The sequence below is a fragment of the Theobroma cacao genome, chromosome 10 (genome assembly GCF_000208745.1).
Source record: "Theobroma cacao cultivar B97-61/B2 chromosome 10, Criollo_cocoa_genome_V2, whole genome shotgun sequence".
In the NCBI taxonomy this organism is placed as follows: Eukaryota; Viridiplantae; Streptophyta; class Magnoliopsida; order Malvales; family Malvaceae; genus Theobroma; species Theobroma cacao.
This window is the reverse complement of record NC_030859.1, coordinates 16,919,826-16,923,066: the sequence shown is the minus strand read 5'-3', so window position 1 is coordinate 16,923,066 and position 3,241 is coordinate 16,919,826.

The window sequence follows — 3,241 nt, the reverse complement described above, 5'->3', positions numbered from 1 at the left end:
TTTTTAGTAAATATTTTCCTAAGCTTAAATTCTTTGTATAACTAAACATTCTCTAAAAACATTTTATATTATTATTATTATTTTATTTTTATGCTTCATTGTTTCTATATTCTTCCATTTTGCATTAATCTCCTAAGTCTTAAAATATCATAAAGAAAAAAAAATTTTATTCTATAATAATTTAGGATTAATTCAACCTAATATTCTTTAAAATGGAAATCATACTAAATGGGCCAAAAAAACAAATCCACAAAAGGGTTAGGGATTCACCTTGGTGGGCTAAAAGCGGCCCAAATGGCCAACCCACTACTAGAAGCCCGCGGATCCTACTCCCCAAAACGCACCGTGTTAGCCTCCTGCCCAACAGCCTCCTGCTACCCAAAACGATGCCGTTTGGTGCTTCAGCCCTAACTATTTAAACTCCTTTTCTTTTTTCCCTTTCATTTTCCCTTTTTACTTTCTCTCTCTACCCGCCGGCTCTATCTCCCTTCTCTCTAGTCTTTCACCGGCTTCCCTTCTGACCGACGAACATCCAAAGCCAGCTATGCCGCTGGCTAACCCTCTCTTTCTCTCCTTTGACCGACAGCTAACCCTCTTGGTACAGATCGGGTGCCTTCGCTCTCTTCCCTGCGTCGGATTTGGTGGCGCAACGGTCGAGCTTCCTTTCTCTCACTCTTCTCCTATCGACGCGAACCCCCTTGGCACTGATCGAGTGCTTCTGCTCTCTTCCCTGTGCCGGGTCTGGTGGCGTGACGGTCGGGCTTCCTCTCTCTCACCCTTCTCCTGTGCTTTGCCGACTTTTCTCTCTCCTACAGTCGGTCGACTTTTGTCGATCTCTCAACTACCGCCGATCGGCTTCTCCCCATAGCATATTTTTCATATTTTTTCTTTGATTTTTCTATATTTTTTATTGAGAAATTTTTTGGGTTGTTGTGGCTGCTAGACTAGGATTTTTTTCTTTTTGCAAGTTGTTGGTTTTTTGTTTCTCCTTCCGAACGCTACAGTGCCCTCTCCCCTTTATACCCGGTTCTTGGGCTCTGGAGGGGGCACGCTCCACTACCTTGTTCCTGGGCATTGGGGGGCACGTTCCACTACCCTGCCAGACGCGAATTTTTCGGGTCTGGCAAGGTGAGGGAGGTGTTTGGCAGGGTGCGTCCGCACCTTGCCAGTCGTACCTCTCTCCCATCTTTTTCATTTCTTCTTTATTTTTTAATTTTATTATTTTTATTATATATTTTTTTGATTCATTTTTTTGTTTATGATTTTAGTGTCTACAGGATGTAGACACAATGCTATGCATACTTCTCAGTTTATTTCATATCCATCTCAAAATCTAAGTATTCACATATTCTCTACTTGTAGAGTTGTGCATGGGGCTCGCACGTCCACTTACATAACACACTAATGCATGTGTCAATGTGTTAGCTGTCCAACAACTTAGTCGACATCTTCAATCGTCAAAAAAAATCAAGGCCCTTTTGTCCTTCAATGCCCAAAATGTTAACCTTGCATATTTATGATAACCACATCGAAAGGTCTATGGAATAAATACCCTAGAACCGTTAACTCTAATATCGTGTACTGTTATCATTTTACCTGACTTCGTCGTTTTTCATGAAGGACTCATATCTTTCCTTCAAATCATCTTTCGCTTTGTGCTGGACTAATAGCGGGTTAATGTATGGGCTTCGAAAGTATTTGTTGGCTAAGCTCACATGTGCATCTTCGGCCTAAGGTCTAGGTGGAGCCTCAGAAGAAGGTGTGATCTCACCATGTGGGGGGGCCTCTGGTGGAGTTGGGACAGGAGTAGGATGCGGGGAAGTTGTAGTTCGACTACTTGCAAGATGAGGTGCCTCTTCAACCTCAAATAGAGGTGGAGTCTCAGAAGAAGGTGTGCTTTGAGAATGCTGCGCTGCTTCTAGTGGAGATGGGATAGGAGTAGGATGATGTTCGATCAAGGCAATGGGAGGTGAGCTTCAAGCTAATGCAATTGACTGATTTATGCCACCTGCACCGTCAAGATCAACCCCAATACCACTGCCCTCTTTGTCACACGCATCATCCTCTTCACCCATCGATCCACCTTAAACGGTTGAAAAAATCAAACACATTAGAACAGTGTATACATCATACATGTTATAACTCATGCAATGAAAAACATAAAAGCTCATACCTTATAACGATCTATCAGTCGACCGACAATCCGATCCTCGAGCCCTTGCACTGACTATTGAATATGCTAATGCAGTGACTGCATTTGCATCTGCATCACCCGCTGCATCTCCAACTACATTGCATGTATCTGCATCTACATATCTGTCTACAATGACTGTAGGTCTTTCTTCCATTGTGTCCACATCTGTTGCAGCTCTCGATTAATGCTCGTAGTCATTTGCGAATGCAATGGCGGGTTACGCGCCTGAGCATGAGGGGCAGTAGCAGAAGTAAGAGGAAAAGCAACGTGAGGAGTCACGAAAATTGCAATAAGAGTAACAGCATGAGGAGCAGCAAGAAAAGCAGCATGAAAAGCCACAGAAGGAGAATTAAGTGCTTCAGCAGCACTTGGGGCCTCAATAGCAGTGAATTGGGAATGGACCTCCTTATCCGTGGTGCGTCTCTGCTTAACGCCTCGTCTTACTGTACTTTTCCCTTTGCGGTCCATTATCTTCCTCCTTTGTTGGGCACCGAATTCTAACCGACCCTCCAATTTCCACAATGGAACGTATTGCTGCCCCTTGGAGATATTGACCTCAATGTCGTCCCAATATGCGGTCAACATCTCTTTCACAGTTAGCTCCAATGTCCTGACTGCGCACAACTACACCAAAATAAACATTACCATTAGGTATAACCCTCGTTACCCTATGACAATAAAAATAAAATTTAATAAAATAAAAAAATATGGTTTCTTTACTCACTTACCTTCTTTCTCGAAACTTGTAATATTGGCGTGGAAGCTTATAAGCCTCTTGTCACATTGCCATTTGAGCATTCTTGGGCAAACCTATCCAGATTGGAGATGCCTTCTAAACAAGCTTCGAATTACAGGAATTGTTTCCAATGCCCAAAACTGCACATCAATTGTGAAACATTTTTTACTCACCTCATAGAATCTTATGCGAAAAGAATTCACCTCATAAACTCTTATGCGAAATGAATAATGATAAACATTAGGGTATGGCACACTACCTGAAACACCCATATAAATCCATGGAGGTGGTAGCGTTTCTTATTTGCTACT